Here is a 13,056-nt window from a genome sequence, read left to right on the forward strand (position 1 = left end):
AGCCCACAAGATAGCAGCCTTAAGTACAATATGTATGCAAGGCTGCTTCTGAGGTTAGATACACAGTAATGATGGGAAGTTTAGATATTTAACGCAGATGTTAAGACTCAACAAACCAAAATTATGCAGTCAGCAATAGCAATTTCAGTCTGTTAAAACATCACCATGATCTGAAAAATGTCTTTCAGTAAGGTTTTGCAACCCATCTGAAGCATGATTGACTTATTTAAATTCTATTACGATTTTCTGTTATGAAATACACTTATGTTTTTTCACCAGATCCTTTCATTTAAGCACTCGGTTTACCCACGGTGCAGTTGTTCAAGTTTAGTTCAGTCACATCAGGCTGTCATGTACTATTTGTGTTTGGTTCACTGAATCACACATGCACGGTATTACCGGTTCATCACTTCTCAAATTTGATCTAAGTGTAATGTTACTGGTCTACTAACTGAATAAGAGTATATATACTGTAGGGTGAGGTGGGGTATTAGGCTTGTTAAAAAGTAAGTAGCTTGTGGATAAGTGCTTACTGGAGACGCGAATCGTTTCAAATGATTCAGTTCAATTTGGTGAACTAGTTCAATCAAGTCACTTAGAAGATCCGGTTAAAAAGATTAATTCGCCATCGCGATACAGAAATAAAACCCATTATTGAGCACAAACGTGTTAAAGTAACAGTTTTAAGCCTCTGTATTTTATGCTGTCACCATGCTGCTGTCATGTACACTTGTTGTTTTTGTCGCGGGAGCAACAGCGAGAACTGACTGGAGGAGAACCAGCTCGATCTGGCCAACGGCAGCAGGAGGACACCGACTCTGAGGTGCCGTACGGGTCAAACACCTGCAGCGCGAATTAGATTGTTCTTCTAAAATGCATAGAGCAAGATTATGTATTAAATACAATTACAGAGACGAAAACGAAGGAGGTTTTTGCTATAATTTTAGTTAGTTTCAGTTAGTTTTGTATGTACACAATACAGTTTCAGTTAGTTCTAGTTTTTGGAAAAACTCTCGTTTTTATTTTTATTTCAGTTAACGACAATTATTTAAAATTTTAGTTTTTGTTTATTTGTTAGTTTTGGTTAACTATAATAACCCTGCTGTGGTGACCGAGATGAAGCAAAAATAAATGAATGAATAAATTACATAGAAACAATATATCTGTTATGAAAGCAAACGCCTTCCTGTGCAAAAGCAATCACCAAATCAATCATCCTCATGCAAACCATCATTGCTATTAATTCATACCACAAATGAAAACCCTCTTTCACCCTGCACATTCAGTCAAGTGTGACCCATAAGCACATCACATGACCATCATCATCATCATCACATGAGCGAATCAGAGAGTTACTTAAAAGCTTTCAGGTCAGATCTGCTGGGTCAAGGTCAGAGCGCTGTGTTAATGCCAGTAAAGCATAAGCCCCGAGCGGCCCGTCAGGACACGAGGACGAGCGTCCAAGGGCATCTCAAACTGTGTCCGGCAACGCTAATCAACAGCCCGCGGCTCATTGAGATGCATGTAAACGCACAGGGACTGCGCCTCACATGGAGAAGGTCTTGGTTCAACATGAAAACCCAACACTTTTCCAGTCGTGTCTACTTCCTGTGGCAGGAGTGCATACAAACAGCAGTCCATAATAATATATCCCAGCATGCCTCGCCGCGTGAGTGCTTTGAGAGCAGGGTGTGCATCTTTCAGAGTGGCTGCTGAGGTGTCGCTTGTTGCCTGGCAACAGCACAGCTCGGTTTAACCCCTCCATTTTTCTGTCTTAAGAGAAACCCCTGGGTTGTGTTAAGACTTGTGTGGCTTAAAGGGATAGTTCACCCAAAAAACTAAGTTTACTCACTATTTACTCGCAGAGTTTCTTTCTTCTGTTGAACACAAAAGAAATATATTCTGAAGAAAACTGAAACTACTGTCCTCCATAGCAGGAAAAACAAATACTGTGGAGGTCAATGGTTACAGCTTTCTTTAAAATATCTTCCCTTTTGTGTTCAACAGAGGAAACAAACTCATAAAGGTCTGGAATAATCAATAAATAGGATTTGCACATTCTCATTCAGGATGAACTCGCATATTTTAAACACTCAAAGCTTTTCGTACACTCTTATAGATATGCAAATAGTGTTTTGCATTTGTGAAACGTATTTTATAAATATGTATTTTTATTTTGTGCACGAGAATGATTTTTGTAAATATAAATAAATATTTTACGCACGTGAATTTGGTTACGCATGTGTACGTCGCGTTTTTTGCGTGAATTTCTTTTCTGTCTCCATACCACCTGCTTCAAACGCAGGTCTGTGCAGATATATACAGCACGAATAGAACCGACCACTGAGAGAGCTGACATAGGATCAAGTGAGCTGTACTAGTGCTCCTATTGGCTGTTGCTCAAGAAAGTCGCTCTTCATTTGCATAAAGTTGATGGATTTTCAACTTTGTCGCGTTGCTCAACACGGCCACCTGGTCACCAACGGTCGCTGTCGCTCGTGTAGATGGAGGTTGCCGGAAGTCGCTTGCTCTCCGTTGAAATTAACGGTCGCTGCGTGTCGATTGTAGTGTGAATGAGGTGGCACGGGGGCAACACAGTGGCTCAGTGATTAAAACTGTCATCTCACATCAAGAAGTTCGCTGGTTTGAGTCCCGGCTGGGTCAGTTGGCATTTCTATGTGGAGTTTGCATGTTCTCCCCGTGTTGGCGTGAGTTTCCTCTGGGTGCTCCGGTTTCCCCCATAGTCCAAACACACGCAGTATAGGTGAATTGAATATACTAAATTGGTCGTATTGTATGTGTGTGAATGAGTGTGTATGAATACCAGTACTGGGTTGCAGCTAAAAGGGCATCCGCTGTGTAAAGAATATGCTGGATAAGTTGGCGATTCACTCCGCTGTGGCGACCCCTGATGAATAAAGGGACTAAGCCGAACGAAAATGAGTGAATGAATGAATGAATGAATATTTTATCCAATGCAAAGTGCTGGGAAACAATCATCTCAAATTACAATCAATCGAATTACAAACAAACCTAGGTTAACGTTAATGCAAGTGTTTCTAATGTGGTATCTAAAAAAAAAATTTTTTTTTTTAAATAAGACAGTCAATCTGATTGTTCCAATTCCCATTTTCAGTTTCTCTAATGGCTCTTTTCCACTAAGTGGTACAGTACAGTATGCTACACATTTAGTTCCATTTCGACTGTGAGAAAGAGGTGAATAGTACCATGGCATTTTTCTAGCAAGTTTTCCTAAGGATACCATAACACAACAGTATGATACAAAAAGGGTGGAGCTAGACTCATTGCTGAACGCTATTGTTTTACAGAGAACTGCCACTTGCATGTTCAGCATGACAAGAAAACAACACAGGAAGTGTCATTTTTAAATATAAATAATTTTTAAATAAATGTCAGCACAAAGCAATGAACCATGTTTGACTTAAGCTCAAACAAAACTTGTCATTTTCTTCTGGCAAAAGAGCCAAATGCCAAGAAATGATAACAGGATCTGCGGCATGCCCTTCATTGTTGTTTACGAGGCTGTTCATGTCACATCTTTTGCTGGTTTCAGAGTAAACGCGCAATAAAGTATTCAGATTAGCATATCATCTAACTAGATTGGTACATTTAGTGCATAAACATGTATTATATTGACATTTTATCCATGCGAGGTACTTTAAGACCGATGACATGGACTAATAACTAAACGGCATACACCTTAAAACAAGTAATGATGCTCATGAGTAAATGCTGGCCTTTTCTAGGTCTAATTCACTAAGACAAATTATAAATAGTTTATTTTATATTCTAACATTTTATTTTATGATTGAGACAAGAAATTGTGAATAAAGTTTCTTTATATTATATACATAGTGTTTAATTAATAATAACAAATAGAGAAAGTAAGTTTTGACTTGGTTGAGGTTGGAGGTTAGCTCCGCCCCCTTGCGTGTGTGAGAGAGCTGCCGGTAACGGAGTCACTTTGATTAAGCAGCGCGAGCAGATTGAACGACATTAGATACATTGAGACAGCAGTTTAGATCATTCAAACGATCTAAAATCATATTGTTTCGGTGATTGACTGAAAGGAAGCCCTAAAGTTTCATATTTTAAGGATGGGAAGCTGACAACAAGTCATAGAGTGAAACGAGTGAAGTGCGAGTGGAGTACATTGAATCGGCCAAGACAACAGAAAACCATTATATTTAAATCGAGACACGTTCTTCTTTATTCTCCCTGTTCATCTTTATCTCTCCTTGCGGAGTACGAAATTATTATTATTAGCCGTTTAATTGGTTTTGACATGTTTTTGTAGCTGTTTAGAATGGAAAGCAAGCATGATTTATTTGAAAGTGTTTATCTGGAGTTTATTTTTATTACTGAATTGTAAATTTTGTTTATGCATTCCTTCGGATGTTCATGAGTAAATGCTGGCCTTTTCACATTTTCCAGATTTTCCTTCACTTGCATAATATCATTTGCACAATTGGGAACAAAATGACACACAGTAACAACAATTTCCTCACATGGATGCACCAGTTTCCAATATGTAAACCTAAGACGGCATTATTGACATTTCTATTAGTCATCACACTTAAAAAAAAAAAATTGCTGGGTTGTAATGAAACGTTGGGTCAAATATGGACAAACCAAACCATTGGTTCAAAAAGTGCTATTGAAATTTAATTGGTAAAAAAAATTAACCCAATGTTGGGTTTGTCCATATTTGACCCAACATTGGTTTATGACAACACATCATTTAGATTGTATTTTTAATAAATTAAATTATTCTATTAAATTGTCAATCACTGATTCTTTTACAATCCTAAATAAATGTTAGTTACTGTAAAAATAAAAGAGTCATTGGCAGAGGAAGCTTGTGTTTTGAGTGTCAACCCCATGACAAAAATGTGTCACTGAAGTTAACATCCTGCATGATTAAGACGAACAATTAATCGATCAATAAATTACATTTGTGCAAATTGACATTCCTCCTCGGGATACAAAATATTGACATGATGCCAAATAGTGTGGCTTTTTCAGTCGAAGGGTAACAAGAGAAACAATGTTAGGCTTCATCTCTGTCAATTATTCCCCACAAGGAGTCTAAATGAGCCTGGATATTGAGTGAAATCCACTGCGCACTTATAATATAATAGGTTTTGTACCACATATATAATTAGTAGTAGACAATCATTTGCATAATATTAAGCCATACAAGACTTTTTCATTTAAGTGATTGAGCAGTCTCATGGGTGCGCCTCTCCCAAACTGACAGCACTTTATAACTTTACAGAGTTTCAGCTCTGTGCTCAGAAACACAAGGCAGTGTGAATCTGAGATCGACCTCTGACCTCTGCATGAAACAAATCTTTGCCGAGTCAGCCCTATGACAAAGACCTAACAGCTTCAACACAGGAGCCAGAAACCATAAGCTCAAAGCCGCTATAAATACAAAGACGCTGTTTACAACTGGTATTAATATGCCAGCATCCTATCACAAGTGGTCGCTGATTATATCTGATTATAACTGATAACTTAAAACTGATTTAATTTTTGTTTTTTTGTTTGTATTTGATGCTAGCTTATGACTATTTTTATCAATTACTCCACAGGGTCTATATTCATGGTCAGGCTACTAAATGGTTACTCATGCCAATGCAAAACGTCAGTAACTCTCCCACATCTAGGAGAGTTACAGTGTGGAGAAGCCCCAAAGAAGCGTACCACCCAGACAGTCGCAACCCCAGAGTGAAGCATGGGGGTATTTAGGAATCACGGCATTCCCTAGGCCCAATACTTGTGCTAGATGGGCGAGTCACTGCCAAGGACTACCGAACCATTCTGGAGTATCATAGTTTAAACATTGTCTCCTGAAAACGATGCCCTGTATAAGGATAATAATACACCAATACACACAGCAAGACTAGTGACAGAATGGTTTTGTGAACTTGAAAGTAAAGTTGAACATCTTAAATGGCCTGCACAGTCACCAGACCTAAATATTATTGAGTCACTTTGGGGTGTCTTGCATAAGCAAGTCAGGAAACGGGTTCCTCCACCAGCATCATGTAGTAACCTGGCCACTATTCTGCAAGAATGGCTCAATATCCCTCTGGCAACTGTGAAGGACTTTTATCTGTAGATTGATTGATGCTGTATTGGTCACAAAAAGGAGGCCCAACACCATACTAATAAATTATTGTGGTCTAAAACCAGGCGATTCAGTTTTATCGTCCAGCTACTGTATATACATGCATTATATTTATAACAATCCACAAAAATATTTTACATTACAGCATTGCATTCTTCAGACACAATAACAGCAATATTGATAAAACCCTTCAACACCTTACTAGACATCTCAAATCACTTTCTTATTAACAAAATAATGTTCATGTGAGCGAGAATAAAGCTGTTGAATCAAATACCGACAAGTATTATGCATTTCTGTGCGCTCCGATTTCAGCTTATATTGTAAAACTAAATCCTGGTTCAACCCCTCATCTGAAACTCTGACTTACGAAATAAAGCTCATCAAAATGGTACAACCTCAAGCTGCACTCTTCATAACCCACACATCCATCTTTCATTCACAAAAATCGGAAAACTGCTCTTTAGTTAATTGCTCGGGCCTGTGCGATCTGAAAGCTTTTAGATGAGAAAAATAATGAAGCTGGGATCATTCCTGTCGCCGGCTCTGTGAACGCCTGATGAGCTGATTGCAGATCATTCTGTGAGTGTTCATCTCCTCAGCATTACTGCGGGGTTTGTGTCCTTCTCACAGCTTTGAAGGTTTCTGAAAGGACAGGCCACTAATACGGTGTGAAGGACAGCTTGGCACACTGTGGCCTTGGACTGCGAAATCTGCATGTATTCATCTCTCGGCTCAAAGAGACAAACGACTAAGCCTTACAACTCCTGAATCACTGGAAAGAACAGGCGTTTCACTTAGCACAGCATATAGCCTGCATTAAAATAAGATACGATTAGTAATGTCCCCAAGGAACGGTAAAATCTCCCCGAACCCAATTGCCAGGATTCCTTGACCTCCAGGTCCATCTCGCCTCAGGACATAGTAGGCGAGACAGAAATACAGCTTGCAGTTAGAGGTCAGTCGGGTAATTATATTAAATTAACTTGTGTGTTAAACAAGTTGTTCAGATCATGTTTCTCAGGATCAGTGTTAGTTCCTTTCAGAAGCCAAAACATGCTTACAAATGGCCAACATGCTTTCAATCCAGGAAGTTCATAGCGTATGAGGTAAAACAAATATTTATCCATAGTCAGTTGCGTCAACTTTTCATTATTTTCTGGATACTTAAACATAGTAAAACAAGCTACAAAGTGTAGTGCTATCAAGTTGATTTATAAGCCAATTTACTTAAATATATATATTAATATTTGGGGTGTTCAATACTTATCGTCAACTATAACATCAGGATTATTATTTTAACAAAGTGTGAACACTGACATTACAGTATGTCACTCACTTTGCAAAAACCTTAAGCATGTTTATAGCCTGAAAGTACTAGGTTGTACAATGCTGTTATAAGTATTTAAAGACTTGAAAGCAAAGTTTTGCCAGAATGAGTGTTTTTTTTTTTATATTTATAATAAATAAATATTTGTGTAGCAAAGTACTGCCACACAAGCAAGAGTGTTGTTGTCCCAAATAAATCCCAAATTATCCCAAAAATCCCAAACAATGCCATTATGAGTTTATTATAAAAAAAATTGAAAGCAAATTTGGGCCAGATTGAGTAGTTTTCTAATATTCATAATACCTGATGTAGCGAAGTACTATCACACAAGCAAGAGTGCCATTGTCCCAAATAAATCCCGAAATTGATATTGTTCTTACAGAAAATTTTACGTTACTGTAGCTGTTTCCATCCAAAGATGCAGAATAAACTTGGGCGAAACTGTGATATTGCATGAAACATTTGAGAATAAAGCACTGTTAACATCAATGATAAAATGACCAAATGATAAACTGGTGCAAAAAAAAATACAAATAAAAATAATTTATATATTATTTACCCTCAGAAGATGAAATGCAATGAATGCGTGGTGACTTTTGGAGCCGTGAGATGCTTTTTTGGGAGCGCAGATGCACAAGACAGTTCTGGAGGTAATAATACTGACACTTTAATGACAGACTTCGGCTAAGGGATTTTAGAATGACCAAATTAACATTTCAGATGTTTTACAATGTGGTCGGTCCGCTGGATTGTCCATTAACGCTGACCCATCATGCTTATTTTTGTTATTACATGATCTGTTAAAATAAAAATCACGTTACATTTTCTGATGGAATTTATTCTGTAAAAGTGCCTCCATTGTAATTTATGCTAACTTTTTCCTTATAGGATAAAAGTTTGTCCTACTCAGTGGAGTGCATATGTTTTCAAAATATATGCACATCTTGTCATTTGCATTAAGCATTTTTGATGCAATATTCCAAATTGCGCATAAAAATAGGTGAATGATTGCCTACATAGTAAGCTTAATTTCAGATGTTATGTTAATTGTTTTTCAGATTTATTCAACAAAAATAGCTCCAAACAAACATTTGAAGCATTTGTGAATTAATCAATGATTCATTCAAAAGATTTGAACGAATCTGAAGAAATCTTTCTTATGAATATTTCAATGAATTACTTAAGACATGGGCTGTGTCCGAAATCACATACTTCAATACTATACAGTATGCTTAAAACAGTATTTGAGTCGAGTAGTGTGTCCGAATTCATAGTATTCGGAAAAACAGTATGTGAGAAGTACCGGGATGAAATACTATTTCCGGCGAGATTCTGAAGTGTGCATCCTATGAACGCTACACTATACCGTAATGCCATGCAAGAGAATTTATAATTGGGAGGGAAGTGACGCAACAGACACAGTGCGAGTTCCATTCATACTACTTATATTCATACTATATAGAACATACTTCTTTAATGGCCGCATAGTAAATTCACATTCAAATGTAATAGCTACTAAGTAGTAGGCAATTTCGGACAAAGCTCATTGCATACATCCATACTATATAGTATGCTAAAAATAGTATGCAACCAGAGCAGTATGTCTAATTTCATAGTATTGAAAAGCAGTATGTAAGAAGTACCCGGGTGACCTACTACTTCCGGCAAGATTCTGAAGTGCACATCTGATGGACGCTACACTCTTCTATGATGCTGCGCAAGAGAATTCATGAATAAGAGTGAAGCGATGCAACATGGGTAGGTCACATGATAATGACAAATGGCAGAAGTATTACGTCTGAGCTCCATTCATACTACTCACACTTTTCTAACAGTCATGAAGTAAACTCAAATTTAAATGTAGTAGCTACTGAGTAGTAGGTAATTTCAGACGCAGCTCATTGCATACATCCATATTATATAGTATGCAAGCCGAGTAGTATGTCCGAATTGATAGTATTTGAAAAACAGTATGCAAGAAGTACTTCCAGCGAGATTCTGAAGTGCGTATATTATGGACGCTACGCTACACCATAATGGCACACAAGGGAATTTATGAATGGGAGTGAAGTGCTGCAACTAAAGCGGATGGGTCACGTGATCATGACAAATGGCGGATGTAGTATTTATGAGTTCCATTCATTCTACTCACATTCATACTATATAGAACATACTTTTATAACAGTGGTTTAGTCAATTCAAATTCAAATGTAGTAGCTACTGAGTAGTAGGTGATTTTGGATGCAGCCCATCACATACTTCCAAACTATATAGTATGCTAAAACAGTATGCAAGCAGAGTAGTATGTGCGATTTCAAAGTATTCAAAAAAAGTATGTGATAAGTACCCGGATGACCTACTACTTCCGGCGAGATTTTGAAATGCGCATCCTATGGACTCTATGCTATACCATAATGCCACACAAAAGAATTTATGAATGGGAGTGAAGCGATGCAACTGACGCAGATGGGTCACATGATCATGACAAATGGCGGATGTAGTACTTATGAGCTCAACTCATACTACTCCCATTCATACTATATAGAAAGCACTTTTCTTATGGTCATAGAGTAAATTCAAATTCAAATGTAGCCAAATAGAAAAAGAGATCACACACGCCTAAAGCAAAGAGTGATAAAGTGTACCATTTGAACTAAAAACACCCCACTCGTCGATTGGTAGGTGTGTTAAGGTCACTGCTATTGTTTTAATGTGTGGCAAAGCTTAATCTAACCGAGTCGCATCTTCCAGCAAACCTTAAATTCAGCAAACTATAAATCGTTTACAGTAAATCAATCAGCAAAAAAAAAATAAAAAATCCATCACTATAAATGAAAGCCCTGCCTCTGTCCCAAGGCTGAGGCGAGAAGTATCTGTGCCCTGTATTTTATACCATCTCATCGTTTCAACTGCCTGTCTCACACCTAAAGAGCCAGACAACAGCCCTCATCCCTTCTTCCGGAGTACAAAACCTCTTGTATAATCAGCTACAGTCCTCGTTGATCTCCAGGCCACCTATTATTACTGCTATAGCCTGTATAAAACAAGATTCATTGCATAAAGAACAAACACGCAACCCCTGCGTCCCTGAGCTGTCAACTGACCTGTTAATGAGTGTAAAGCGCCTGTGGCTTCTATGGATTTACGACATGTTACACCATGCAATTTTATGTTTTGCACGAGCACAACCATGTGCTTCAATATTACTACTAAGTGCATGCTCTAAAAAAGCCACATTCTGATAATCATGCATGCATCATCGTGTGAATAGTATAAGGTAGCAAACAAACAACAAAATGTTGAGGTTGATGTTTAGGATACTATTTAAAGGTGGCGATGACCCAGCACTGTTTTAACTACCTCAGTTCATTCTATTGACATCCCCTCTGAGAAATCAGGTCACCATGTGTTCATTTTCATTTCTCTAGCAACGATAACATCATAACAAGTAAGTATAAATCTTACAGAAGCCAGAGAGCAGATCTTATAAAGCAGTCAGCATGATTCTCTGACAAATGCAACACATTTTGGACTAGGTTTGTAGATCGAACTGACAAAAAAAATGCCTTTTTGTAATGTTATGTGCATTTATAGATTCTTTTGGAGATGAGAGTTAATGTTTTCTATAAACTGCAAGAAAAAGGAACAAATATTGTCATTATTAAAGCTTGCTTTGATTAATAAAGAACAAAACAGGCAGCTTTTTTGCTCTTTACACAACATTTTCTGCAACTAGTCGACTAGTGTTTCTCTTAACCACTAAAAAAGCCACCTGAACCAACACTGAACCCAAACTATGATCTCTGGTGACCTTTAAACATCAACCTTTGACCTCCTTAGTCCCATTTTTATTGACCGAAGCCACAGGAAACCTTATGAAAACTATAAACAATGCAAAGTCCACAAATTGTCTGGGGTAGCCATTTAAAAATATTACAAACTCACTTAAGAGGTGAAATCTCGTATATTGAAATAAAACTAAGGATCAATATTAGAAATAATAATAGTAATAAAAGCTAAATACTCTTATGAACATTAATGCCAACTCTCAAGTAACAAGCATTACTTTGAGAGATGAAAATAAATTAGCAAATTACGTTATCACTCCTGTAAATCACATTTATGACTTCTTCTCACCTTACATTACACAATCTTACAGTTTAATGCATCACAAATACATGTGACACGGACAAATATACAAATATATGTATATAAACACCCAGTTCTTGACCTAGTATGTGTACGAACATACAAGCCAGATCAGATAAATGAAGCGGTAACATCGCACCGACTGTAACAGAGAAACAAGATGGAAACTAAATGACAGGAGGGACCATTGCGATTGCGTTATTGCGTCTTTTCTCTCTCTGTTACCTTTTTAAGACGCCGTATCAAGTTAAAAACAATTCAACTTTTAAGAAAAGAAAGGGCGTTTCGGCACCACGGCGTCCTGGTTATGAACGCGCGTTATTACAGTCCGTACGCGTCTTTACGGGTTTGCTTTCAGCACCTCAGTGCTCTCAGGATCACATTAAACACACAGCAAACACACACACACATACACATATTGTGGTCAAATGCAGCGGAGTGTTTTCAGCTGTAGGGCGGAATCGGGTCGACTCTCGACACGTACCTGAATCCGCTATCCGAGCGCTTTCTCTGGGCAAACGTGCGCCGTCAACCGCGCCAAATGGAAGTAGAGTCCAAAAACTCATCGAGCTCCAAAAACGACCGTCGGGTCCGAGTCTGATCTCTATATTGTCGGAATCCCCAAGAACTCCGCAATGTTCACACTCCTCCTCCTCCTGCTGCTGCTGCTGCTTTTTTCCCTCTCTCTCTCTCTCTGACTGAGTGAGCGCGGCTTAAAGCTACAGGACGCGCTTTGTGTGGACGTGCGTGCGCGCGCACAGTGAGACGTGCGTCAGCTCACCTCTAATAACCCTTAATAACCTGAGGAAAGAAGACACTTTATGGCTCCAGATGTACTGTATGTTATAAGCATATTAATCGATAAATGCACACCTAATACACTTCACTGAACATGTATTAAACACATAGACATCACCTTTTTAAAAGGACACCTCATAACTGGGAGAGTGGCTGGCCCCAGTGACAGCTCGCTGGGCCAGAGCCTTGAGGTGGAGGGCAAGGAGCGCTCAAGAGCCCAGACTGCAAGCCCAGGGAGAGTATTCATTCATTCATTCATTCATTCATTTTCCTTCAGCTTAGTCCCTTTATTCATCAGGGGTCGCCACAGCGGAATGAACTGCTAACTTATCCAGCATATGTTTTACACAGCGGATGCCCTTCTAGCTGCAACCCAGTACTGGGAAACACTCATACGCATTCATTGACACACACACACACACACACACACACACACACACACACACACACACACACACACACGCACACACACACACACACACACACACACACAACGGCCAATTTTGTTTACCCAATTCACCTATAGTGCATGTCTTTGGACTGTGGGGGAAACCGGAGCACCCAGAGGAAACCCACACCAACACGGGGAGAACATGCAAACTCCACACAGAAATGCCAACTG

The 13,056-nt window shown here is 38.6% G+C and overlaps 1 protein-coding gene across 1 annotated transcript in view; it reads right to left on the bottom strand.

Annotated features, from left to right (window-relative positions):
- Window positions 1–12,311, bottom strand: part of nrip1b (nuclear receptor interacting protein 1b) — a 64,737-nt gene extending 52,426 nt beyond the window's left edge. The window contains exon 1 of the mRNA XM_056466348.1: window positions 12,121–12,311. The gene's annotated coding sequence lies outside the window, so the exon portion shown is untranslated. The remainder of the gene's footprint in view (window positions 1–12,120) is intronic.
- Between the last annotated feature and the right edge of the window lie 745 nt (window positions 12,312–13,056).

The sequence above is a fragment of the Danio aesculapii genome, chromosome 10, assembly GCF_903798145.1.
Source record: "Danio aesculapii chromosome 10, fDanAes4.1, whole genome shotgun sequence".
In the NCBI taxonomy this organism is placed as follows: domain Eukaryota; kingdom Metazoa; phylum Chordata; class Actinopteri; order Cypriniformes; family Danionidae; genus Danio; species Danio aesculapii.